The sequence below is a fragment of the Somniosus microcephalus genome, chromosome 10, assembly GCF_052327205.1.
Source record: "Somniosus microcephalus isolate GS21.2 chromosome 10, FLI_Smic_1.0, whole genome shotgun sequence".
Lineage (NCBI taxonomy): Eukaryota > Metazoa > Chordata > Chondrichthyes > Squaliformes > Somniosidae > Somniosus > Somniosus microcephalus.
Window position 1 is genome coordinate 106,711,689 of NC_140996.1, and position 27,384 is coordinate 106,739,072.

Genomic DNA, 27,384 nt, shown 5'->3' on the forward strand with positions numbered 1-27,384 from the left:
GGGCGCGGGGTGATTGTGCATCGTGATCCCAGTGCCTGTTTTCTGGGGCAAACAAATTTCTAGGCTGAGAAGTTATGCTGAACTTCTATCGAATCTTGGTTAGACCACACTTGGAGTACTGTGTACAGTTCTGGTCTCCATATTATAAAAAGGATACAGAGGTACTGGACAGTCCGCAAAAATGATTTACAGGGATGATACCAGAAATGCGAGAGTATACCTATCAGGAAAGGATGAACAGGTTGGGTCTCCTTACCTTGCAAAGAGAAGGCTAAGGGGTGACCTATTAGAGGTCTTTAAAATTATGAAAGGTTTTGATACAGTGGACACAGAAAGAGTGTTTCCACTTGTGGGGAAGAGCAAAACTAGAGGCCATTAATATAAGATAGTCACCAAGAAATCAAATAGGGAATTCAGAAGGAACTTCTTTATCCAGAGGGTGGTGAAAATGTGGAACTCGCTACCACAGGGAGTGGTTGAAGCGAATAGTATAGATGCATTAAAGGGAAAGTTAGATAAGTATATGAGGGAGAAGGGAATAGAGGGTTATGCTGATAGAGTTAGATGAGGAAAGACAGGAGGAGGCTCGAGTGGAGCATACACGCCGGCATGGACTGAATGGCCTGTTTCTGTGCTGTATATTCTAGGCAATTCTTTTATAATAGAGGCATTCTAAATTATGAGGGGTTTTGAGAGAGCAAGTAAGGAGGAATTGTTTCCTCTGGCAAGTGGGTCGGTAACCAGAGGTCATAGATTTAAAATAATTGGCAAAAGGACTTGAGGTCAAATGAGGAGAAATTATTTCACGCAGAGGGTTGTTAAGATCTGAAATCTGAAGAGGTGGAATCAGATTCCACAGGAAATTCCAAAAGGCAATTAGATATGTATTTAAAGAAAACAAATTTGCAAGGTTATGGGGAAAATGTTGGGGTGTGGGACTAAATTGGACAACTCTTTCAAAGAGCCAGAACCGGCATGACAGGCCAATGGCCTCCTTCTGTGCTGTAAGATTCTATAATTATATGATTCTAAAGTCAAAATTAATAGAATATTATGAAAACAGGCTCTCAATCTTTTTTCCCATCCTCTTCTGAAAGCAGTGACTCAGATGATGTATGGTTTCACAGGAGTTGGCATCTTCTCATGCCTCACCCCAGCACCCATTCTTCATATGAATCTAGACAGCAAGGGGCAATTTTAGCCAAATACTTTAGATGCTAAAGAGGTAAAGAGGTGGTCAAGATGGAGTCTTAAGCTTCAATGCCGGTTTAGCCTGTGTTTAGCGCAAGATGCCATCTTGGTAAAGGAGTTGAAGCGCAGGCTAGGAACAGTCACCTGGAAGATCCTTAAGAGGCTGATGAACAATTAAATTGCCTGCTCGCACTCATTAAAAAGGCTGCACGCCATTTTGTTGGATAACGCTTCATTTAATGACCTTTCCTAAAAACAACCAGCTGAACAGGAGTAAACAAGTCGTTGCTGAGTATTTCGAGCACTACTTAAAGCCAGGCTCAGCTTTCACTGTTCACTTGCTGATTGAGATTGACTGACTATACTGCATTTGAGACACATCAGGAGACTTTCTGGGACACTTTGTCAAGGCTTCACCAACACTCTATCAACATTTTTCCCGGAAATTCTCTCAGCACTTAACCTAAAGAGAGTGAGTGCTGTGCTACTCTGCCTTATTGGACACCTTACCGGAATCACCAGGAGAATGGGAGTGGTTGGTCCTGGGAATCTTGCTAGGGGCTCCCTTGGTCAGTATGATGATTTGGAGGAGGAGATGAGGCCTGGAAGAGCAGCACCAGCTGCTACAGGAGGGCAAGGAGGGCTCTCAGCAGGAGGCCCTATCCACCCAGCTATTCAGAGAGAAGTACCCCTACATTCACATGACCCAAGACCAGTGCATGAGGAGACTACACTTTGCCAAGGAGGTCATTACAGAGATCTGTGGCCTCGTGGAAGGAAAGCTTAGACGTTGCAGCACAGCCAGGACTGCATTGCCTATCAAGATTACAGTAGCATTTAAATTTTATGCTACTGGAACCTTCCAGGCTGCCATAGGTGATATAAGTCACATCTCACAACCTTCTGTGCACTTCTGCATAAGAGAGGGCTCTTTGGCTCTAGACGCTTTGAGGAATGATTATATATCATTCCCTATTGCCAGAGAAGACCAGAGGAAGAGAGCAATAGGATTCAACAGGATTGCTGGATTCCTCACAGTTCAGGGAGCCATTGACTGCACACATGTGGCCATGCAAGCCCTTCATTTAAACTCTGAGGTGTTCAGGAACAGGAAGGGTTTCCATTCCCTCAAGGTGCAACTTGTCTGTGACCACCAGCGCGCATCACGCTGGTGAATGCCTGCTATCCAGGGAGCTGCCACAATGCATTTATAAGTCAGTCATCCGTCCCACAAATCCTTGTGCCCCATTGCAATGTGCATGACTGGCTACTAGGAAATAAGGGATACCCTCTGATGCCATGACTCCTGACGCCCCTGAGAAAGCCCCAGACACCAGCTGAGCACTCACACAATGTGAGCCACTCAGCCACCAGGAATATCATTGAGCAGACCATTGGGGTCCTGAAACAGAGGTTTAGCTGCCTTGACCGGTCAGGAGGTGCCCAGCAGTACTCGGCTGAGAAGGTGTCCACATTCATGGTGGTTTGTTGCATGCTCTGCAATCTGGCAATCACGAGAGACCAGCCAGTACCACCAGCAATTGTGCCAGAGCCACAAGAGGAGGAGGAGGAGGAGAAGGAGGAAGAGGAGGTAGAGGAGAGGGACCAGGGGAAAGCACCAGAGGCTTCCAGGTAGATGGTCTGCACCTGGGAGGGACACTCACTGCCATCTAATTGAACAGCGCTTTTGAGAAATGTGGTCCACCATCAGACTCCAGAGCACTGTTGTCACATGATGTGCCTTCCACAACTTAGGATCCATCAGGCAGTCCATCATCTGCACTCAATCATTTCAAGCCCTTCCCCATGAAGATCACAATAAAAAAGACCACCGATTTCACCACTGCCCAATTACCATAATCACTTTATCTACATCAAAAATAAACTATGTAAACATGACAGAACCAATATCACTTAAAAAATATTTAACTATTCACCCTGGTGCTTACCCTTAGTGGCTATCTATAAATGCTCTTACTTAATCTAGTGTTTCTATGACGTGCAACCCCAATGGCAGCAACAGGTGAGGTAAATCGCTGCAGAGAATCTGAAGAGGGTAGTTCAGATGTCCTCCTGGGATGCCCTCGACAGGCTGTGAGCCGTGATGGCCCCGCCTCAGACTGCATCATCTCAGCATGGGCCTCAACAGTCTGGGCCGCCTGGCTGACAGGCAACAGCAAGGATAATGGTGGAGTGGCGGGGAAGGAGCAAAAATGCTGGCATCCAGAGAGAGGTCAGTAGGTTCCTGCTCCATGATTCTCACACCACTACCTCATGGCCTCTGTTCAGCCCACCCAGTGATCTGGTGGAGGACAGATCTCTAGGCATCGGAGACACTCTGCAATCCCTTTCAACCAGGCAGCCCAGAGCCACCATGGCAGCTGCCTAAGCTTCCATTGCAGCCGTTTGCCCTTCCATGCAAGCTGCAATGACTGCAATGTCCTGGCCAATATTTTTCCCTCAATCACTAAAACAGGTTATCTGGTCATTATCACATTCCTGTTTGTGGGAGCTTGCTGTGCACAAATTGGCTGCCGCCTTTCCTCCATTACAACAGTGACTACACTTCAAAAAGTACTTCATTGGCTGTAAAGCACTTTGGAATGTCCGGTGGTTGTGAAAGGCGCTATATAAATGCAAGTCTTGCTTTTTGCAGTGGAAGCTGAGGTCATCAGACTGAGGTCGCTGCATCATGTCAGACTCCACAGGTCACAGGCTGGAAGTTATCAGCCTCTCCACACTAGAGAGGATGCGTTCCAGGCTTTGTGTCCAGCCATGGATCAACGTGGAGGCAAACTCCTCCAACCCCCTAGACACGACCAGTAGGTTTTCAGGCAGGCTCTCCATTGCACCAAGCATTTGGTTTGTTGCACCCATCAGCCTTCTTCTGAAGCGTGGCCCTGCAAGGTCCTTATCTGACTTCTCTACAGCAGAACTAGTATCCGACCTTGCCCGCAACCCCGCCGCCCCCCTCCCCCCCACCCCCGGAAAGGTGGCACCTGTGGTGTCCCTTATACCTTGCGTGTCTGCTGCCCGCTAGTGCCCAGTGCGTCCCATGTGAGGATCCCTCTTCTAAGCTAGCCTCTAAGTTGCACATGGTGCCAGTCTCTGAGCTGGTGCCTGAGACAGTGGTAGCCATTGCCGCAGTGCATTCTTCCTCACGCTCCTGCTCCCCCTCCTCCGGGGGGCGAGGTGGCTGTTGCTCTTCCTGAACTTGCTCCACAGGATGAGGTGCATCTTGCTCCTGGGAGCCTGCAATGATAAAGCTGGAAGGGTCAGGGTGCAGCATGCGTGGCCACTATAGGAGAGTGTGCGATGAGACCATATGGAGCTTGTGAGTGAGGATAGGTTCGGGTGATTAAGAATCAGGAGCAGTGCCTCCTCAAGGAAAGTGATATCATGAAGTTGTGCTTCCCCTCCCCCGGCCAGGTACTGCTGCCGCCTGTTATGCGCTCATTTCTCCTGGAATTAAAAGAGTGGTGATTGTGAATGAGTGTATTTGCAGCTGTGTATTTGTGTGTGTGATGTCTCATGTGGCTGAAGAGCTGTGAGATGTGTGAGTAGTGGCTGTGAAGGATGTAATAGTGTGGGTTGTGTGAATGTCAGTGTATAGTTAGATGGTGGATGAAGTGTCTTGAGGTTGTGATGCTTCAGTTATTGAGAAGTGTGTTGTGAGATGGGATTTTACCTTGACCACTCATTTTATTCGTTTATGGGATGTGGGCGTCGCTGGCAAGGCCAGCATTTATCGCCCATCCCTAATTACCCTTGAGAAGGTGGTGGTGAGCCGCCTTCTTGAACCACTGCAGTCTGGGTGGTGAAGGTTGTTAGATCCGTGATTCTGAGAGTATGCTGTTTTTCAATAACCACACGGATGCTGTAACTTAACGATAAACAGGTATTTACTGGAGGAGGGTAGTCTCAAGACTGGGGGTACAGAGGCATGCGCAAGGCTTATATACAGGTGTGGTCACTGCCAGTACTACAGTATACAGGAGCTGTAAAAGTAGTTCTGTCTTAAAGGCACATACACTACAAAGGTACTCCCACAGTGCTGTTAGGGAGGAAGTTCCAGGATTTTGGCCCAGCAACGATGAAGGATCTGCGATATACTTCTAAGTCAGGATGGTGTGTGACTTGGAGGGGGACTTGGAGGTGGTGGTGTTCCCATACGTCTGCTGCCCTTGTCCTTCTAGGTGGAAGAGGTCGCGGGTTTGGGAGGTGCTGCCGAAGAAGCCTTGGCGAATTGCTTCTGTGTACCTTGTAAATGGTACACACTGCAGCCACAGTGCGCCGGTGGTGGAGGGAATGAATGTTTAAGGTGGTGGATGGGGTGCCAATCAAGCAGGCTGCTTTCTCCTGGATGGTGTCGAGCTTCTTGTTGGAGCTGCACTCATCCAGGCAAGTGGAGAGTATTCCATCACACTCCTTACTTGTGCCTTGTAGATGGTGGAAAGGCTTTGGGGAGTCAGGAGGTGAGACACTCACAGCAGAATACCTAGCCTCTGACCTGCTCTTGTTGCCACAGTAATTATATGGCTGGTCCAGTTAAGTTTCTGGTCAATGGTAACCCCCAGGATATTGATGGTGGGGGATTTGGCGATGGTAATACCATTGAATGTCAAGGGGAGGTGGTTAGACTCTCGCTTGTTGGAGATAGTCATTGCCTGGCACTTCTGTGGCGCGAATGTTACCTGCTACTTATCAGCCCAAGCCTGAATGTTGTCCAGGTCTTGTTGCATACGGGCATGGACTGCTTCATTATCTGAGGAGTTGTGAATGGTGCTGAACACTGCAGTCATCAGCGAACATCCCCATTTCTGACCTTATGTTGGAGGAAAGGTCATTGATGAAGCAGCTGAAGATGGTTGGGCCTAGGACACTGCCCTGAGGAACTCCTGCAGTGATATCCTAGGGCTGTGATGATTGACCTTCAACCACCACAACCATCTTCATTTGTGCTAGGTATGACTCCAGCCAGTGGAGCGTTTTCCCCCAGATTCCCATTGACTTCAGTTCTCCTGGGGCTCCTTGATTCCACACTCAGTCAAATGCTGCCTTGATGCCAAGGGCAGTCACTCTCACCTCACCTCTGGAATTCAGCTCCTTTGTCCATGTTTGGACCAAGGCTGTAATGAGGTCAGGAGCTGAATGGTCTTGGCGGAACCCAAATGGGCATCAGTGAGCAGGTTACTGGTGAGTAAATGCCGCTTGATTGCATTTTCGATGAAACCTTCCATCACTTTGCTGATGATTGACAGTAGACTGATGGGGTGGTAATTGGCTGGGTTGGATTTGTCCTGCTTTTTGTGGAGAGGACATACCTGGGCAGTTTTCCACATTCCCGGATAGATGCCAGTGTTGTAGCTGTACTGGAATAGCTTGGCTAGAGGCGCGGCTAGTTCTGGAGCACAAGTCTTCAGCACGATAGCCGGGATGTTGTCGGGGCCCATGGCCTTTGCTGCATCCAGTGCGCTGAGCCATTTCTTGATATCACGTGGAGTGAATCGAATTGACTGAACACTGACTTCTGTGGTAGTGGGGACCTCGAAGGTAGGTCGATATGGATCATCCACTTGGCATTTCTGGCTGAAGATGGTAGCAAACACTTCAGCTTTCTCTTTTGCATTCACATGCTGGGCTCCACCATCATTGAGGATGGGGATATTCATGGAGCCGCCTCCTGTTTAATGCTCTGGATGTGGCAGGACTGATCTGATCCATTGATTGTGGGATCGCTTAACTCTGTCTATAGCATGTCAAGTCATTACATTTCTTGTGGCACTGGGGCCAAGTCCTGGGGCCAGGGTTCCTGGCTGTCACCTCCTGGGCGATCTCTGCCCACATGTGGCGCATCAGCTGCCCCTGTGGCCTCCTTCCCCCCCGTGGGTAAAGGACATCCCTCCTCCTCTCTACCTCCTCCACCAGGACTTTCAGTGCCACATCGGAGAACCTGGCCGCCCTCTCTCTTGCGCCTTGAGGCATCCTTCCACTCCCAGCCAGCGCACTCCACATCTTCAGTGGAAATGGGTGAATGCAGGCTCCATATACAACTCCTGGAAAAAGGCATCTAGTCAGCTTTTGTGTTCTAAAGCTGTAGTTGACGTTTTCTGCGCCTGCAGGCATGTTCAAATCATGATAATCATTAATTAGCCCAAAAATTATATGCTAAATCCACCCTTTCAAACAGGCATTTCTTATTAGCGCAGCAACCCTTTAGCACCTGTTTTCACTGTTTGGTCAAAATAACCTTGCAAGAATCAGCAGGCTATTTGACCTTGGAGGGCAATCTCCTTGCTCTGCTCACAGCATTGTATTATTCATTTGCCTTTGACGGTTAGAAGGAATTCTACACCTTGAATGAGTTGCCGTAAGATATGGGAGAATATTTCACGTCACAAACAAAAGTCAAATATAAGATTAGGAAAAGTAGTGGTATCATTAAAATGATTCGAACAATCAGCTGTTTTATATGATTCTTGAATATGTCTTTCCTCACCTTTAAGGTGAAAGAATAGGTCTGATCGCTGTGCATCGACCTTGTGAATATGTTCATGATAATACCCTCTGGTTGGTATTTTTAGCAAAATCATAAACATATTGAAAAAGAATGGTTAGGAGTTTGCTAAACATATCGACCAGAGGCACAGGCTATTTTACCATGGTAGCTATTTTCCTCCCACTATTCATGGCACTGTATGAGTCAATTACCGTTGACCCGTAAATGGAATTCTATATCTTGAATACATTGAAATGGACATCTTCATAAGTGCACTGATCATATCACCATATAGCAGTCAGACCAAATGGGGATTGCATACCCTGGCAGAAAGCCGGCTGGGTGAGTGAGGGCGGCAGTAGGAGGCCTGGCTGATTTTATCTACTGGATACATGCCTGCCTGAAACAGGTGGAAAAAGGCAGCTGACCTGCAATTGAAGATCGGCCGCTCTCCAGCGCTCAGGTAAGTTATGAAGAGAAGGGGGATTTCGCCAAAGTCTTGAGCGTGGGAAGGAGGGGAGCCCTGGGAAAAAGAGGCCCAAACCTCCCTCGTCTGGCCCAGAGGAGCACTACTGTTCCTCATGGCCCCATATGGAAAGGTTTAAAACATACCTTAGGTGGCCTCCTCCTCTTTCAGATCAGGTTTCACTGAGCTGGGGTTTCTCGTCCCGCTCCCACATCGTTATCTCTGTTGTCCCCCTAGCATCTATCCTTGGCCTTCTCCTATTTCTCTTCGACATGCTCCTCGGTGACATCATCCAAAAATACAGCATTAGTTTCCACATGTACACTGATGACACCCAGCTCTACCTCACCGCCACCTTTCTCGACCACTCCACTGTCTCTAAATTGTCATACTGCTTGTCCAACTTCCATGCAGAAATGTCCTCCAATTTAATATTGGGAAGACCAAAGCCATTGTCTTCAGTCTCCACCACAAACTCCATTCCCTAGCCACCAACTCCATCCCTCAGCAAAGGCCTGATTTTCATCCCCTTACGCCCCCACCACAATGAATTTCAAGCTCGGCACGGCGCTGAGATCTTTTTCCGTCGCCTTCATTTCCGTGCCCACTTCTTTGGCCAGGAGTCTTTCCCCTGCACAGCTGACACTTTCTCCCGTTTTCAGAATTCTCGTTCTACCTGGCCCCCTCCCTCTACCCTCTTAACTGCTCTAGATCTTTTCATTGCAAACGGCCGGCGTGACATTGGACGTCACTGTCACTGACCTGATCTTCTCTGGAGATCTTCCCTCCACAGCCGCCAACCTCATAGTCCCCCAACCCTGTAGTGTATGTGCCTTTAAGAGCCCCAGGTGTGCTGTAATGCTGGTAATGGCCACTCGGGCTATATAAGCCTGTATATTGTGTATATCCGTTAGAACCCCCCCCCCCCAGACTTTGCTTAGTAAACACCTATGAACCAACTCCTGTCTTCAGTGTCTTATCAACACACGAACACTACAGTGGCGACGAAGTGGAAACGGACTGACCTGCAATTCGGCAGCACCTCAAGGACATCGATTCCTCGGGCGTCCAGAAGACTCAAAAAGTGAGAGAAGCTGTGGTTTCACCAGCTGGCCAAGCTGGTGGCAGGTACTGCGCTAATCCTTCCTGGGCGTCAGGCTGGGGCTCCAGCGGCTGGCTCTACAGCTGAGAAAGGCAGCAAAATCGGAGGCAAGCAATAACGGACTGGGAGGGAGCACTCGGGAGACGGCCGGCGCGGCAAGCAGGTCAGCGTTCAGACCTGCAGAGAAAGTCCGGTGGGAACGAGTCTCCAACTGTAAACAAATAAAATTTAAAAAAAAAAAGAACGGAAACCACGGGAAACAGCGTTGTCATCGGCAGCAGTGGCGGGAAAGCGCGGGAAGCACCATATCTTTGCTGCTGAAAAGAAAGAAAAGCGCGGGAAGCGCCATATCTTTTCTGAAATGCCTAGGTCTGGCAATATTGATGTTTTTGATAGCGAAATAGAGGATTGGACCACATACGTGGAAAGAGTAGAGGTATATTGTACTGCAAATGGAATAGAAGATGAAAAAAAAAGCTTCAGTACTGCTGAACCTAATGGGCGCAAAGGCATACGGGCTGTTACAAAATTGAATCACTCCAGCCAAACCAAAGGACAAGAATTTTAAAGAAATTGTTGATACCCTGCAGGAGCACTTAAACCCTACACCGCTGCTGATAGCGGAACGATTCAAATTCTTCAACAGAAATCAACACAAGAATGAAAGTAACGCTGATTACCTAACCGAATTAAGAAAGCTATCAAAGTACTGCCAATTCGGAGCAGGACTAGCAGATTATCTTCGAGACAAATTCATTTGCGGTCTCTTAAGTGAAGGAACACAAAAAAGGCTGCTTTCTGAAAAAGATTTAACATTGGACAAAGTTTTCAGTATGGCTGTATCATACGAAGCAGCAGCAAGAGGAGCTGCAGAGATACAACAAAAGACACAGGACTTCGGCACCCATGAAATGACACAGGGTTTCGAAAGATGTTATCGCTGCGGCAGATCCACCCATAACCAGAAGGACTGCTGGTTCAAGGACAAAGCATGCAGGCAATGCGGAAAGATTGGAAACATTGCACGGGTATGCCGATCTGGACAAAATAAATCCACAGACAGAAAAAAAAAAATTAATAAAGGAAAGTACAAATGATGATGGACAGTAGCTCTGAAGACCAGGAGAGCGATAGCGACTCCGAAAACAAGAGACTAAGCTGTCTCAAATTACATAATGTACTTGCCAAAGATGATTACCAAACCATTTGGGTTACCCTCATGATAGCAGGGTCCCCAGTTAAAATGGAGCTAGATACAGGATCAGCTCTAACCGTAATAAATCGACGGGATTACGAGAGGCTATTTTCGCATATACCTCTAAAAGACACATCCATTATCTTAAAAACATATACGGGGCAGAAAGTATACCCCAAAGGAAAAATAAGGGTGCCTGTTGTATACAACGGCAAAGAAATACAAAAGTTGTATTTATACATTCTACAAGGTGGTGGTCCACCGTTGTTGGGACGTGAATGGATCAGAAAGATACGTTTAGACTGGCACTCCATTCAGGCACTGACGGTGACCAGTAAGAAAATAAACAATGATGACATCATACCTGAACGATTAAAAGACATCTTGGCCAACGCCAAAGAAGTGTTTCAAGAGAAGCTAGGAACCTTGAAAGGCATCACCGCCTCAATAAAAGTGGAAGATGCAGCAATTCCCAAATTTTTAAAGGCAAGACCGGTGCCATACGCAATTCGTCCAGCAGTCGAGGCAGAGCTGGAGAATTTGGAAAAGGCAGGCGTATTATCCAAAATAGATTGGAGCGAGTGGGCAACACCCATCGTTCCAGTCATGAAAAAAGCATTGAATAATGATAAATCTGAAGAACAGAGAAAAATTCGCATCTGTGGAGACTTCAAGGTGACTGTAAACCCGGTCCTTCACACAGTACAGTATCCTCTTCCGAGGATAGAAGATATTTTCGCCTCACTATCCTGAGGGAAACGTTTCACCAAAATTGACTTGGCACAGGCATATCTACAGATGGAGGTTGAGGAGGCCTCTAAAAAGTATCTCACGATAAACACACACAAAGGCCTGTACCAGTACAATCGACTGGTTTTTGGAGTAGCATCAGCTCCAGCTATCTGGCAAAGAGCTATGGAGCAAGTCCTGCAAGGGATTCCGGGGACTCAATGCTACCTAGACGACATCCTTGTAACAGGAGAAAACGACAACGAGCACCTTGCCAATTTGGAGCAGGTGCTCACTAGGCTGAAAGAACGGGGCCTACGAGCAAATCGCCCCAAGTGCGAATTTTTCCAAAATCAGATATCATATTGTGGCCACATAATTAATAAGGAAGGGTTGCATAAGTCACCTGAAAAAATTGAAGCGGTCATAAAAGCCCCAGCACCTGAAAATGTTTCACAATTAAGGTCGTTCCTGGGATTAATAAATTACTATCATAAATTTTTACCGAACTTATCAACTCTTCTACACCCTCTTAATGAACTTCTACAAACAGGAGTGATTTGGAAATGGAACGAAGGCTGTAAACGTGCCTTCCATAAATGCAAAGACTTAATCACATCCGAAGAAATTTTGGCTCATTACAACCCATCACTGCCAATCAGACTGGCATGCGATGCATCCCCTTACGGCATAGGAGCAGTATTATCCCATAAATTCCCTGATGGCTCAGAACGGCCGATAGCTTTTGCGTCAAGCTCATTAAACTCAGCTGAGCGTAACTATGCCCAAATAGACAGGGAAGCACTCAGCCTGGTATGGGGAGTGAAGAAATTCAACCATTACCTACACGGACAAAAATTTACCTTGTTGACTGACCATCAACCCCTCATCTCCATATTCAACCCTAAAAAGGGTGTTCCCATTATGACAGCGCAAAGGCTACAGAGGTGGTCCCTTTTTCTAGGGGCACACCAATACAACATAGAATACAAAGGATCAAAACAGCATGGGAATGCTGACGGTTTATCGCGCCTACCGTTGCCAACGGTAGAAGAGGCACCTACAGTAGACCCAGTAGAGATGTTCCACTCTACCATAGTGGAATGTCTACCAGTAACAAATTCTGCCATTGAAAGGGAGACGAGAAATGACCCGACTCTCTCACGGGTCTACGATTTAACAGTGAAGGGATGGCCAGCACATGGCGAACCACTGTTGCCAGCATTCTCGCAAAGAGAACAGCTGTCAGTGTGCCGAGGAACCTTGATGTGTGGATCCAGAGTGGTGATTCCACCCCAACTCCAGGATAAAGTGCTAAAGGAGCTTCACGAGGGGCATCTGGGTGGAGTGAAAATGAAGAACCTAGCTAGGGCGTTTGTATGGTGGCCAGGTATCGATGGAGACATCGAAGAAATGACCAAGAGCTGCCTAGGATGCCAGAAGGTCCAAAACGCTCCACCACAAGCCCCTCTACATCCATGGGAGTGGCCCTCATCTCCCTGGCAAAGGGTGCACATCGACTTTGCTGGTCCATTTATGGACTCAATGTTCTTAATCGCGGTTGATGCACACTCCAAGTGGCCGGAGGTAATAAAGATGTCCTCCACCACCACGGAAAAAACCATCACAGTATTAAGGACCATATTTGCCAGGAATGGGCTGCCGGAACAGATATGTTCTGATAATGGACCGCAATTTGTGTCCGAAGAATTCAGAAAGTTCTTAAAAAACAATGGGGTTAAGCACTACACGTCCGCCCCATACCATCCCGCCACCAATGGATTGGCTGAAAGGTTTGTCCAGATCTTCAAGAAGGCCATAAAGGCCATGGGTAATGAAGACATAAAACTTCAGCACAAGGCGGATAACTTCTTATTCGCATACAGGAATGCAACACATATGGTTACCAACCAAACTCCCGCCATGATGTTCTTCAATAGAAACCTAAGATGCCGGCTGGATTTGGTCAAGCCCAACATCAGAAGGGACGTGGACAACCGGCAGTTTCAAGGCATGAATGAAAGGCCAACTAGAACCTTCCAGATAGGTCAACAAGTTTTGGCCCGGGACTACCGTACCGAGAAATGGCAGCCTGGAACTATCTGCACACGACTAGGACCACTGATGTATACCGTGGACATTGGAGAAAGCATAATAAGGTGCCATGCTGACCAAATCATAAAGTCATCCGAAAAGGGACAACCTACACCACAACTCTATACGTCTAACGATGAAGTAGAGATACCCATATCTACCTCCGATCCGGTGATACTGGAACCCGATACTGGCATTCAAGCCGAATCAGCCTTGCCAGAAGAACCTACTACACCACCAGAAACTACTACACCCCCGAGGCGTTATCCAGACCGAGTCAGGAAGCCTCCTGAGAGACTGACTTATAATTAATTAACTACAGCAATGTGTATATTATTTTTCTTATAACATGTAATTAATTACTTAAAATATGATGTACTCGTTAGCTAAAAGGGGAGGAATTGTAGTGTGTGTGCCTTTAAGAGCCCCAGGTGTGCTGTAATGCCGGTAATGGCCACTCGGGCTATATAAGCCTGTATATTGTGTATATCCGTTAGAACCCCCCCCCAGACTTTGCTTAGTAAACACCTATGAACCAACTCCTGTCTTCAGTGTCTTATCAACACACGGACACTACAAACCCCGCTTCTACCTCCTTCCCAAGATCCACAAACAGGACTGCCCTGGTAGACCCATCGGCCTCGATTTTAACTCAGCTGCGGGCTATTGGTGTGTTCCCCGAATTTCGTGTTTCCCACACGAATCTAAATGGATGTGGTCAATTGATGCAATTTTAACTCAATTGGCCAATTGATTTCCAACATGTGGGAAGCCTTTGCAAATGGGTTTGTCATGACTGAAAGTCCCCTCCAATGACGTCATCATTGCTGCTGCATTTAAGGTCCACAGCAAGCCTTGCTTCCTCTGGAGACTGCCAAGCTTTCTCCATTTGATGGCACAGGAACCTGCAGGAACAATGGCCAGCGGGAGGCCAAGAGCAGCTCCTAAGTTTGATGAGGCAGCACTACAGGCATTGGCGGATGGGGCTAGGGCCCACAGGGAGGTCCTGTTCCCTTCATCAGGGAGGAAGAGGCCTCCCAGCCAGACCAAGGCTGTGTGGATACAGATGGCTGGGGAGGTCAACTCCTTGGGGGTCACACGGCGCACCTGGATGCAGTGCAGGAAAAGATTCCATGATCTTCAACGCACTGGAAAAGTAAGTATGAAGTTCCCATCACCCTCAATCTGATCCCCATTGCCTTTCCTCATCAGCACTCAGCTTTAGCAATCTCTTCCTCCACATCCCACTTGACACTCACATCCATGCACCCTTACCCATTCCCTCTCTCTCGATGCTCACATTCACATAACTATTCCACTGTGGGGGACTACGGTCTCCCGCGTAAAGAAATAGGCAACACAGCGAGCTACAAGAAATAGGTCTTTACTCCAACTCTCACAATACAGTACTGAATTCGTAACGTCCGCGAACCTGTGATGACTCACGGATTGGTCACCTGCTGGAACCTGATTGGTTTTCCTTCTCTCAGCAGCAGGCAAGTCTGAACATGCCTTATTCCTCTCAGCTTGCAACTGTCTTGCGGGGGGAGGGGAATACAGCAGTTAAAAGGGGATTATACAGGTTTATCTACATACACACAGTGTTTCCCCAGTGTGGCAACGCCACACCACCATGCAGCCCTCACACTCCCTCTCACTCTGATGCTTTGAATACAACTGACAACACACGGGGAGGGCCCTTGGTCTTGCAACCTCACTCCATCTTTGTCTCCTTCTAAGTATCTATGCTATGCAATCTCTACACGCACTCCTTCATTCTCACTCAACCTCCACTTGTCGCCCTCATTGCAGGAAAAGAGAGCTTCCACTGCAAAAAGAAATAAAAGGGAAAGAACCAGGACAGGAGGAGGCCCACCATCATTAGCCCAGCTCAACCCCTGGGAGGAAACTGTCCTGGAAATTGTCGGGGTTGAAAAAGATGCGCAAGTTGGGGACGGACAGACGGGTGCATCACAGCAAGCTGGTGACAGAAGAGTTTTCCATCTCTCTCATTGACATTGCTGATAATGATTCTGAAGCTATAACAGATGGACTTAAGTTCATCTGCAATATGCAATGAGCATGTAACCTTGACCTCACATCTCTAACTCTCCTTTACTCCCCCACAGGACCATTGAGAGCCCCCGCCCCCACTGTCCAGGAGGAAGAGCCTGAGCTTCCAGACTCCTCAGAGGAATCTGCAACCTCTGAGGGTGCATCGTCAGCAGAAATAAGCACACCCAGCACCAGCGCAGACACTCACACCTCATTGGGACCTTCAGGACATAGAGTAGTGTTGTCACCTGGTGTATCACAGCTCACAAGTGAGCATCAGCAGATTGTGGAGACAGGGACAGCAATGGAGAGTCCTCATCGGAGGGCGCAGGACTCTGCCAGCTCGGCTCAGCTGCATGTCGACCCTCTGCCTCTGGGTCCATCCATAAGATCAGAGGTGATGGAACTCCATGCACAGATGCAGGAGTCTCTGGCAGGTTTTGTCTCTAGGGTCGCTGCAAGTGTGGAGCGAATGGAGGAGTCCATAGCGAACATGAGCAGAGCTTTTGTGGAGTCATTGGCGCATGAACGCATCAACACGGAAAGGATGGCTACCTACGTGGAAATGATTGTTGCCTCTGTGGTAAGGCTGGCTACGGTAGAGGAGAGGAGGGCTACGGCCATGGAGGAAGTTAGTCGCCAGGGTATGGAAAATATGGTGAGTGTTCAGAATAGAATGACATCTCTTAAGGAATGATGGGCATCTATTGAACATAGAAACCAGACCTTCATGGAAGTGCTTCTGAGTAGGACTGCCATTGCAGATACGGGTCCCCATGGCCCCCCTGATGTGCAGCAAGGTGCACTCCAGCCACTTGCAGGCGCGGAGGGGGAGCTGACCCATGAGCGGGAGGTTGGTGGCAGACGTCATGGAAGTGGGGGTTCCTCTCCAGGCGCTCACACTTCCATGCCACTGCAGAGCCCTCGGTCAGAGCCCCACCGGAGTCCACACCCAAGTGAGATAGATGTCTCAACCCCTGCACAGCCTCAGGAGCAGCAGACTGTTGACGAGTCCTCAAAGGCTCGCCACCCCAGAGGACGTCTGCCAAAGGTGTCGAGACAGGAGCAGCAGGAAAGTGAGCAAGGGGCCTCCACATCTGCTGAAGCCACAGGGGAACCACTACGTAGGAGCACGCATAAGAGGAAAATAAAGCACAAGTAGTCACAAGGGTAATCACTTGGGTGAAATTTTATGTATTGTTAAAAAAAGCCATCAGATGAATTCTGTCAATAAAATGTCTGATGGCTACTGCTGTATTTGTGGCATGTGTCATTTCGCGAATGGGACATTCACATTGACGGCTTAGGATTACTTGCAATTGTCAGTATGCTGGACAAATAGCTAGGAATCTGCAGGTCTTGGCCATTGTCGATGCTCAGGTAAGAAGCTGTGAGGCAAAAGTGCTTGATTGGCTAGGCTAAGCAAATCTGGCCAGGATGAGTGCGTTCCTTGCATCCTGGGCAGCAATGTTCTGGCGTAATGCTGCCGCTGGTTGTTGGTCCTAGTCCTGGTCACTGGTCCTGGTCGCTGGTAGCTGGTACTAGTCCTGGTAGCTGGTCCTGGTCCTGGTCCTGGTAGCTGTAGCTGGTCCTGGTCGCTGTAGCTGGTCCTGGTAGCTGGTCCTGGTAGCTAGTCCTGGTAGCTGGTCCTGGTCCTGGTAGCTGGTCCTGGTAGCTGGTCCTTGGTCCTGGTTGCTGGTCCTGGTTTTTGGTAGCTGGTCCTGGTAGCAGGTCCTGGTCCTGGTAGCTCGTCCTGGTAGCTGGTCCTGGTCCTGATCCCGATAGCTGGTCCTGGTTGCTGGTGCCGGTCACTGGTCCTGGGCCTGGTCCTGGTAGCTGGTCTGGGTCCTGGTAGCTGTAGCTGGTCCTGGTAGCTGGTCCTGGTAGCTGTAGCTGGTCCTGGTCCTGGTAGCTGGTCCTGGTAGCTGGTCTGGGTCCTGGTAGCTGTAGCTGGTCCTGGTGCTGGTAGCTGGTCCTGGTAGCTGTAGCTGGTCCTGTTTGCTGGTCCTGGTCCTGGTCCTGTTTGCTGGTCCTGTTTGCTGGTCCTGTTTGCTGGTCCTTGTCGTAGTAGCTGGACCTGGTCCTGGTAGCTGTAACTGGTCCTGGTAGCTGGTCCTGGTCCTGGCAGCTGGTCCTGGTCCTGGCAGCTGGTCCTGGTCCTAGTAGCTGGTCCTGGTAACTGGTCCTTGGCCTGGTAGCTGGTCCTGGTCCTGTTCCTGGTAGCTGGTCACTGGTCCTGGTAGCGGTAGCTTGTCCTGGTTGCTGGTCCTGGTTCTTGGTCGCTGGTCCTGGTAGCTGCTCCTGGTCCTGGTAGCTGGTCCTGGTCGCTGTTCCTGGTCGCTAGTCCTGGTCCTGGTAGCTGGTCCTGGTTTTTGGTCGCTGGTCGCTCGTCCTGGTAGCTGGTGCCGGTCCTGGTAGCTGGTCCTGGTAACTGGTCCTGGGCCTGGTCGCTGGTCCTGGTAGCTGGTCTGGGCCCTGGTAGCTGTAGCTGGTCCTGGTAGCTGGTCCTGTTTGCTGGTCCTGGTGCTGTTTGCTGGTCCTGTTCCTGGTCCTGTTTGCTGGTCCTGGTCCTGGTAGCTGGACCTTGTCGTAGTAGCTGGACCTGGTCCTGGTAGCTGTAACTGGTCCTGGTCGCTGGTCCTGGTCCTAGTAGCTGGACCTGGTAGCTGGTCCTGGTCCTGGTAACTGGTCCTGGTCCTGGTCCTGGTATCTGGACCTGTTCCTGGTAGCTGGTCACTGGTCGCTGGTCCTGGTCCTGTTCCTGGTAGCTGGTCCTGGTCCTGGTCGCTGGTCCTGGTCCTGGTATCTGGACCTGTTCCTGGTAGCTGGTCACTGGTCGCTGGTCCTGGTCCTGTTCCTGGTAGCTGGTCCTGGTCCTGGTCGCTGGTCCTGATAGCTGGTCCTGATAGCTGTAGCTTGTCCTGGTCGTTGGTCCTGGTCGCTGGTCCTGGTCCTGGTAGATGTCCTGGTAGCTGGTCTGGGTCCTGGTAGCTGTAGCTGGTCCTGGTGCTGGTGCTGGTAGCTGTAGCTGGTCCTGGTCCTGTTTGCTGGTCCTGGTGGCTGGTCCTGGTAGCTGTTCCTGGTCCTGATAGCTGGTCCTGGTAGCTGGTTCTGGTTGCTGTAGCTGGTCCTGGTCCTGCTAGGTGGTCCTGGTCGCTGGTCCTGATAGTTGGTCCTGGTCCTGGTAGCTGTAACTGGTCCTGGTAGCTGGACCTGGTCCCGGTAGCTGTAGTTGGTCCTGGTCCTGGTAGCTGCTCACTGGTAGCTGGTCCTGGTAGCTGCTCGCTGGTCCTGGTAGCTGGTCCTGGTCCTGGTAACTGGTCCTGCTCCTGGTAGCTGGTCCTGGTAACTGGTCCTGGTCCTGGTAGCTGTAGCTGGTCCTGGTCCTGGTAGATGGTCCTGGTAGCTGGTCCTGGTAGATGGTCCTGGTAGCTGGTCTGGGTCCTGGTAGCTGTAGCTGGTCCTGGTAGCTGGTCCTGGTCGCTGGCCATTGGTCATGGTCCTGGTAGCTAGTCCTGGTCCTGGTAGCTGGTCCTGGTAGCTGGGAGCTGGTAGCTAGTCCTGACCCTGGTCGCTGGTCACTGGTCCTGGTAGCTGGTCATGGTAGCTGGTCCTGGTAGCTGGTCGTGGTAGCTGGTCCTGGTAGCTGGTCCTGATCCTGGTAGCTGGACATGGTCCTGGTAGCTGGTCCTGGTAGCTGTAGCTGGTCCTGTTTGCTGGTCCTGGTGGCTGGTCCTGGTCCTGGTAGCTGTTCCTGGTCCCGATAGCTGGTCCTGGTACCTGGTCCTGGTAGCTGGTTCTGGTTGCGGTAGCTGGCCCTGGTCCTGGTAGGTGGTCCTGGTCCTGGTAGCTGGTCCTGATAGTTGGTCCTGGTCCTGGTAGCTGTAACTGGTCCTGGTAGCTGGACCTGGTCGCTGGTCCTGGTAGCTGGTCCTGGTAGTTGTAGTTGGTCCTGGTAGCTGTAGCTGGTAGCTGGTCCTAGTAGCTGCTCGCTGGTAGCTGGTCCTGGTAACTGGTCCTGGTAGCTGCTCCTGGTCCTGGACCTGGTAGCTGGTCCTGCTCCTGGTCCTGGTAGCTATAGCTGGTCCTGGTCCTGGTAGATGGTCCTGGTAGCTGGTCCTGGTCATGGTAGCTGGACCTGGTCGTGGTAGCTGGTCCTGGTAGCTGGTCTGGGTCCTGGTAGCTGTAGCTGGTCCTGGTAGCTGGTCCTGGTCGCTGGTTCTGGTAGCTGGGAGCTGGAAGCTGGTCCTGGTCCTGGTAGTTGGTCATGGTCCTGGTCGCTGGTCACTGGTCCTTGTTAGATCCGTGTGTTAATGGAGACACGGATTGCAGGAGTTGATTTAACAAGTGTTTACTGAACAAAGTCTGGAGGTGAACTAACTACACAAGACGCTACACAGGCTTATATACCCGAGTGGTCACTACTGGTACTACAGTATACAGGAGCTTCAAAAACATAGTTCCTCTTAAAAGGTACATACACTACAATTCCTCCCCTTTTAGATAAATAGTACATAACATTTTAAGTAATCATTAAATAACATTTTTACAAGAACAATAATATACACATTTGCTGAAGTTAATCAATTACAAATTCAGTCTCTCTGGAGGCTTCCTGACTCGGTCCGGATAACGCCTCCGTGGCGTAGTAGGTTCTTTTGACAAGGTCGATTCGGCTTCAATGCTAGTGTCGGGTTCATCTGGTTCCAGTATCACCGGATCGGAGGTAGATACTATGGGTATCTCTGCTTCATCACTAGGCGTATAGAGCTGTGGTGTAGGTTGTCCTTTTTCGGATGACTCTATGATCTGGTCAGCATGGCGCCTTATTATGCTTTCTCCAATGTCCACGGTATACATCAGCAGTCCTAGTCGTGTTCAAATAGTTCCAGGCTGCCATTTCTCGGTACGGTAGTCCCGGGCCAAAACTGGTTGACCTATCTGGAAGGTTCTAGTTGGCCTTTCATTCATGCTTTGAAATTGCCGGTTCTCTGCGTCCCTTCTGACGTTTGGCTTGACTAAATCCAGCCGGCATCTTAGTCTTCTATTGAAAAACACCATGGCGGGCGTTTGGTTTATAATCACGTGTTGCATTCCTGTACGCAAACAAGAAGTTACCTACCTTATGTTGTAGATTTATGTCTTCATTACCCATGGCCTTTATGGCCTTCTTGAAGGTCTGGACAAACCTTTCAGCCAATCCATTGGTGGCGGGATGGTATGGGGTGGACGTGTAGTGCTTAACCCCATTGTTTTTTAAGAACTTCCTGAATTCTTCAGATACAAATTACGGTCCATTATCAGAACAGATCTGTTCAGGCAGCCCATTCCTGGCGAATATGGTCCTTAATACTGTGATGGTTTTTTCCGTGGTGGTGGAGGACATCTTTGTTACCTCCGGCCACTTGGAGTGTGCATCCACCACGATTAAGAACATCGAGTCCATAAATGGACCAGCAAAGTCGATATGTACCCTTTGCCATGGAGATGAGGGCCACTCCCATGGATGTAGAGGGGCTTGTGGTGGGGCATTTTGGACCTTCTGGCATCCTAGACAGCTCTTGGTCATTTCTTCGATGTCTCCATCGATACCTGGCCACCACACAAACGCTCTGTCTAAGTTCTTCATTTTCACTCCACCCAGATGCCCCTCGTGAAGCTCCTTTAGCACTCTATCCTTGAGTTTGGGTGGAATCACCACTCTGGATCCACACATCAAGGTTCCTCGGCACACTGACAGCTGTTCTCTTCTTTGCGAGAATGCTGGCAACAGTGGTTCGCCATGTGCTGGCCATCCCTTCACCGTTAAATCGTAGACTCGTGAGAGAGTCGGGTCATTTCGCGTTTCCTTTTCAATGGTAGAATTTGTCACCGGTAGACATTCCACTATGATCGAGTGGAATATCTCCACAGGGTTCACTGTAGGCGCCTCTTCCACCATTGGCAACGATAGGCGCGATAACCCGTCAGCATTCCCATGCTGTTTTGTTCCTTTGTAATCTGTCATATTGGTGTGCCCCTAGGAAAAGGGACCACCTCTGTAGCCTTTGCGCTGTCATAATGGGAACGCCCTTTTTAGGGTTGAATATGGAGATGAGGGGTTGATGGTCAGTCAACAAGGTAAACTTTTGTCCGTGTAGGTAATGGTTGAATTTCTTCACCTCCCACACCAGGCTGAGTGCCTCCCTGTCGATCTGGGCATAGTTACGCTCAGCTGAGTTCAATGAGCGTGACGCAAAAGCTATCGGCCGCTCCGAGCCATCAGGGAATCTATGTGATAATACCGCTCCCACGCCGTAAGGGGATGCATCGCACGCCAGTCTGATTGGCAGTGATGGGTTGTAATGAGCCAACACTTCCCTGGACGTGATCAAGCCTTTGCATTAATGGAAGGCATGTTTACAGTCTTCGCTCCATTTCCAAACTACTCCCGTTTGTAGCAGTGCGTTAAGCGGGTGCAGAACCGTCGACAAGTTTGGTAAAAATTTATGATAGTAATTTACTAATCCCAGGAACGACCTTAATTGTGAGACATTTTCAGGCGCTGGGGCCTTTACGACCGCTTCAATTTTTTCAGGTGACTTATGCAACCCTTCTTTGTTAATGACATGGCCACAATATGATATTTGTTTCTGGAAAAATTCGCATTTGGGGCGATTTGCTCGTAGGCCCCGTTCTCTCAGCCTCGTGAGCACCTGCTCCAAGTTGGCAAGGTGCTCGTTGTCGTTTTCTTCTGTTACAAGGATCTCGTCTAGGTAGCATTGAGTCCCCGGAATCCCTTGCAGGACTTGCTCCATAGCTCTTTGCCAGATAGCCAGAGCTGATGCTACTCTGAAAACCAGTCGATTGTACTGGTACAGGCCTTTGTGTGTGTTTATCGTGAGATACGTTTTAGAGTCCTCCTCAACCTCCATCTGTAGATATGCCTGTGCTAAGTCAATTTTGGTGAAACGTTTCCCTCCGGATAGTGAGGCGAAAATATCTTCTATCCTCGGAAGAGGATACTGTACCATGTGAAGAACCGGGTTTACAGTCACCTTGAAGTCCTCACAGATGCGAACTTTTCTCTGTTCTTCAGATTTATCATTATTCAACGTTTTCTTCATGACCGGGACGATGGGTGTTGCCCACTCGCTCCAATCTACCTTGGATAACACGCCTGCTTTTTCCAAATTCTCCAGCTCTGCCTCGACGGCTGGACGAATTGCGTATGGCACCGGCCTTGCCTTAAAAAACTTGGGAATTGCCGCATCTTCCACTTTTATTGAGGCGGTGGCGCCTTTCAGGGTTCCTAGTTCCTGTTGAAACACTTCTTTGGCGTTAGCCAAGATTTCTTTTAATCGTCCAGGTATGACGTCATCATCGCTTTTTTTCTTACTGGTCACCGTCAGTGCCTGAATGGAGTGCCAGTCTAAACGTATCTTTCTGATCCATTCACGTCCCAACAACGGCGGACCACCATCTTGCAGAACGTATAAATACAACTTCTGTATTTCCTTGCCGTTGTATACAACAGGCACCCTTATTTTCCCTCTGGGGTATACTTTCTGCCCCGTATATGTCTTCAAGACAATGGGTGTGTCTTTCAAACGTATATGCGGAAATAGCCGCTCGTAATCCCGTCGACTCATGACGCTCAGAGCTGATCCTGTATCTTGCTCCATTTTGACTGGGGACCCCGCTATCGTGAGGGTAACCCAAATGGTCTGGTAATCTTCTTTGGCAATTACATTATGTAATTTGAGACAGCTTAGTCTCTTGTTTCCGGAGTCGCTATCGCTCTTCTGGTCTTCAGAGCTACTGTCCGTCATCATTTGTACCTTTCTGTACTTTTCCTTATTGACCTTTTTACTGTCAGCGGATTTCTTTCCAGATCTGCATACACGTGCAATGTGTCCCATTTTTCCGCATTGCCTGCATGCTTTGTCCTTGAACCAGCAGTCCTTCTGGTCATGGGTGGATCTGCCGCAGCGATAACATCTCTCGAAACCCCGTGTAATTTCATGGGTGCCGAAGTCCTGTGGCTTTTGCTGTATCTCTGCAGCTCCTCTTGCTGCTACTTCATATGATACAGCCACACTGAAAGCCTTGTCCAGTGTCAAATCTTTCTCAGAAAGTAGTCTTTTCTGTGTTCCTTCGCTTAGGAGACCGCAGACGAATTTGTCTCGTAGAGAATCTGCCAGTCCTGCCCTGAATTGGCAGTGCTTTGACAGCTTTCGTAATTCGGTGAGGTAATCAGCGTTACTTTCATTCTTGTGCTGATTCCTCCTGAAGAATTTGAATCATTCCGCTATCAGCAGCGGTGTTGGGTTTAACTGCTCCTGTAAGGTATCAACAATCTCCTTAAAATTCTTGTCCATCGGTTTGGCTGGAGTGATCAAGTTTCGTAACAGCCCGTATGTCCTTGCGCCCATCAGATTTAGAAGCACCGATGCCTTTTTATCACCCGCTACTTCATTCGCCTTGCAATATACCTCCACTCTTTCCACATATGTGGTCCAATCTTCTATATCACTATCAAAAGCAGTAATATTGCCAGTCATCGGCATCTTGAAAATCTAAAATGGCGCTTCCCGCGCTTTTCTTTCTTCCCCGCCGAGTTAAGATGGCGCCTCCCGCGCTTTCCCGCCGCTGCCAACGCTGTTCTCCGCGGTTCCCGTTGCGACCTGCAGCTTTTCGCGGTATTTCTATTTTTTTTTATATATCACTTCAATAGTTTCTCCGTTACTTGGAGAACCATTCCCGTCATGGAGCGGATCCTCTGGGACTTTCCCCTCCCTCTGCTCGGTCCGAACGCCGACCTGCTTTGCAGCACTGGCCGCGCCCTGAGTGCTCCACCCTCTCTCTCTCTTTGCTTCTGCTTCCCGACTCGCTGCCCGGCCCCGTTGCAGAGCCACCCGATCGAGCTCTAGCCCGCCGCAGCCCAGGAAGGATCAGTGCACTACCTGCCACCAGCCTGTTTAGCTGGGGAAACCAGACTGGAGACCAAGCCTGGCCCTTGTTTTCAAGTTTCTTCGAGTTATTTTTATTTTTTATTTTTTTCTGGCTTCGACCTTCGTCTGAGGAATCGATCCCCTTGAGGTGCTGCCGAATTGCAGGTAAGTTCGTTTCTAACTCGTTGCCACTGTTAGATCCGTGTGTTAATGGAGACATGGATTGCAGGAGTTGATTTAACAAGTGTTTACTGAACAAAGTCTGGAGGTGAACTAACTACACAAGGCGCTACACAGGCTTATATACCAGAGTGGTCACTACTGGTACTACAGTATACAGGAGCTTCAAAAACATAGTTCCTCTTAAAGGTACATACACTACAGTCCTGGTCCTGGAAGCTGGTCCTGGTAGCTGGTCCTGATCCTGGTAGCTGGACATGGTCCTGGTAGCTGGACCTGGTCCTGGTAGCTGTAGCTGGTCCTGGTCGCAGGTCCTGGTCGCTGGTAGCAAGTCCTGGTCCTGGTAGCTGCAGCTGGTCCTGGTAGCTGGTCCTGGTAGCTGGACCTGGTCCTGGTAGCTGGACCTGTTCCTGGTAGCTGGCCCTGGTAGCTGGTCCTGGTCATCGTCGCTGGTCCTGGAAGCTGGTCCTGGTATTTGGTCCTGGTAGCTGATCCTGGTCCTTGTCCTGGTAGCTGGTCCTGGTCCTGGTAGCTGGACATGGTCCTGGTAGCTGGTCCTGGTCCTGGTAGCTGTAACTGGTTAAGGTAGCTGGACCTGGTCCTGGTAGCTGGTCCTGGTAGTTGATCCTGGTCCTGGTAGCTGGTCCTGGTCGCTGTAGTTGGTCCTGGTCCTGGTAGCTGTAGCTGGTCCTGGTAGCTGTTCCTGGTCGCTGCTCCTGGTCCTGGTAGCTGGTCCTGCTCCTGGTCCTGGTAGCTGTAGCTGGTCCTGGTCCTGGTAGATAGTCCTGCTAGCTGGTCCTGGTCATGGTAGCTGGACCTGGTCCTGATAGCTGGTCCTGGTCACTGGTCCTGGAAGCTGGTCCTGGTATTTGGTCCTGGTAGCTGATCCTGGTCCTTGTCCTGGTAGCTGGTCCTGGTAGCTGGACATGGTCCTGGTAGCTGGTCCTGGTCCTGGTAGCTGTAACTGGTTAAGGTAGCTGGACCTGGTCCTGGTAGCTGGTCCTGGTAGTTGATCCTGGTCCTGGTAGCTGGTCCTGGTCGCTGTAGTTGGTCCTGGTAGCTGTAGCTGGTCCTGGTAGCTGTTCCTGGTCGCTGCTCCTGGTCCTGGTAGCTGGTCCTGCTCCTGGTCCTGGTAGCTGTAGCTGGTCCTGGTCCTGGTAGATAGTCCTGCTAGCTGGTCCTGGTCATGGTAGCTGGACCTGGTCCTGATAGCTGGTCCTGGTCACTGGTCCTGGTAGCTGGTCACTGGTCATGGTCCTGGTAGCTAGTCCTGGTCCTGGTAGCTGGTCCTGGTCCTGGTAGCTGGTCCTGGTCCTAGTAGCTGGTTCTGGGAGCTGGGAGCTGGTAGCTGGTCCTGGTCCTGGAAGCTGGTCCTGGTAGCTGGTCCTGATCCTGGTAACTGTAGCTGTAGCTGGTCCTGGTAGCTGTAGCTGGTCCTGGTCGCTGGTTCTGGTAGCTGGTCCTGGTAGCTGTAGCTGGTCCTGGTAGCTGGTCCTGGTCGCTGGTAGCAGGTCCTGGTAGCTGCAGCTGGTCCTGGTAGCTGGTCACTGGTCCTGGTCCTGGGAGCTGGACCTGTTCCTGGTAGCTGGCCCTGGTAGCTGTAGCTGGTCCTGGCCATGGTCCTGGTCGCTGGTCCTGGTAGCAGGTCCTGGTAGCTGGTAGCTGGTCCTGGTATTTGGTCCTGGTCCTGGAAGCTGATCCTTGTCCTGGTAGCTGGTTCCTGTTAGCTGGTCCTAATCCTGGTAGCTGGTCCTGGTCCTGGTAGCTGGTCCTGCTAGCTGGTCCTGCTAGCTGGTCCTGGTAGCTGCAGCTGGTCCTGGTAGCTGGTAGCTGGTCCTGGTAGCTGGACCTGGTCGCTGGTCCTGGTAGCTGGACCTGGTCGCTGTAGCTGGTCCTGGTAGCCGGTCCTGGTATTTGGTCCTGGTATTTGGTCCTGGTAGCAGGTCCTGGTATTGGGTCCTGGTAGGTGGTCCTGGTCCTGATAGCAGGTCCTGGTCCTGGTAGCTGGTCCTGGTCCTGGTAGCTGGTCCTGGTCCTGGTAGCTGCAGCTGGTCCTGGTCACTGTAGCTGGCCCTGGTCCTGGTCCTGGTAGCCAGTCCTGGTAGCTGGACCTGGTGCTGGTAGATAGTCAAGGTCCTGGTAGCTGGTCCTGGTCCTGGTAGCTGTAGCTGATCCTGGTCCTGGTAGCTAGTCTTGGTTGCTGGTCCTGGTAGTTGGACCTGGTCCGGATAGCTGGTCCTGGTAGCTGGTCGCTGGTCCTGGTAGCTGGTCCTGGTGCTGGAAGCGGGTCCTGGTCCAGGTAGCTGTAGCTGGTCCTGGTCCTGGTAGCTGGTCCTGGTCGCTAGTCCTGTTACTGGTAGCTGGACCTGTTCCTGGTAGCTGGACCTGGTCCTGCTAGCTGGTCCTGGTAGCTGGTCCTGATCTTGGTCCTGGTCGCCAGACCTGGTAGCTGTATGGTCCTGGTCCTGGTAGCTGTAGCTGGTCCTGGTCGCTAGTCCTGGTTGCTAGTCCTGGTAGCTGGTCCTGGTCCTGGTAGTTGGACCTGGTCCTGGTAGCTGGTCCTGGTAGCTGGTCCTGGGTCGCTGGTCCTGGTAGCTGCTCCTGGTCCTAGTAGCTGGACCTGGTTCTGGCCCTGTTAGCTGTAGTTGGTCCTGGTCCTGGTAGCTGTAGCTGGTCCTGGTAGCTGGTAGCTGGTCCTGGTTCTGGCAGCTGGACCTGGTAGCTGGTCCTGGACCTGGACCTGGTAGCTGGTCCTGGTCCTGGTAGCTGGACCTGGTAGCTGTAGCTGGAAGCTGATCCTTGTCCTGGTAGCTGGTTCCTGTTAGCTGGTCCTGATCCTGGTAGCTGGTCCTAGTAGCTGTAGCTGGTCCTGGTCTTGGTCCTGCTAGCTGGTCCTGGTAGCTGTAGCTGGTCCAAGTCCTGGTCACTGGTGCTGGTCGC

At 50.2% G+C, this 27,384-nt stretch overlaps 1 protein-coding gene across 3 annotated transcripts in view; it reads right to left on the reverse strand.

The window, feature by feature from the left end:
• The window catches only part of LOC147111605 (methyltransferase-like protein 21E), a 103,218-nt gene that overhangs the window by 66,880 nt on the left and 8,954 nt on the right, over positions 1-27,384 (reverse strand). The window lies entirely within an intron of this gene.